The sequence below is a fragment of the Buceros rhinoceros genome, unplaced genomic scaffold, assembly GCF_000710305.1.
Source record: "Buceros rhinoceros silvestris isolate BGI_N320 unplaced genomic scaffold, ASM71030v1 scaffold27478, whole genome shotgun sequence".
NCBI classification, from domain to species: domain Eukaryota; kingdom Metazoa; phylum Chordata; class Aves; order Bucerotiformes; family Bucerotidae; genus Buceros; species Buceros rhinoceros.
Window position 1 is genome coordinate 513 of NW_010426756.1, and position 505 is coordinate 1,017.

The following is a 505-nucleotide window of genomic DNA, read 5'->3' on the forward strand; positions in this document are numbered from 1 at the left end:
TTGAACTGGCTGCTTGTTTAAGGGTTTGTGTTTTGCATTTCCAAGTGAAGTTGAGGGGAGCAGGAGGTGAAATCACCAGCACCAGCTGGGAAACTTGATTATTTCTGTCTAAAAGCACCATTTTATGGACCAGAGAAAAAATGTGGCAGAGAGATCAGCCTTGTTAAATGCTGCCTTGCTCCTGCTGCCCTGGGTTTTAAACTTTCACAGTAAGATAATCATCGAATCACAGAGTGGTTTGTGCTGGCAGGGACCTTCAGAGCTCACCCAGTGCAACCCCCTGCAGGGAGCAGGGACATCTGCACCCAGAGCAGGGGGCTCAGAGCCCCAAGGGCCAACTGACGTGGGATGGGGCCAGGGATGGGGCTTCTCCCACCTCTCAGGGCAACCTGGGCCGGGGTCTCACCACCCTCAGTGTCAAACATTCTTTCCTTAGATCTCTTCTGACTTTCCTTCTTCCAGTTGAACCCATCACCCCTTGTCCTGTCCCCACAGCCCCTGCTGC

General features: G+C 52.7%; 1 protein-coding gene across 1 annotated transcript in view; it reads left to right on the top strand.

Moving 5' to 3' along the window:
- The window catches only part of TBRG4 (transforming growth factor beta regulator 4), a gene marked incomplete at both ends in the record, with an annotated part of 5,334 nt that overhangs the window by 498 nt on the left and 4,331 nt on the right, over positions 1 to 505 (top strand). The window lies entirely within an intron of this gene.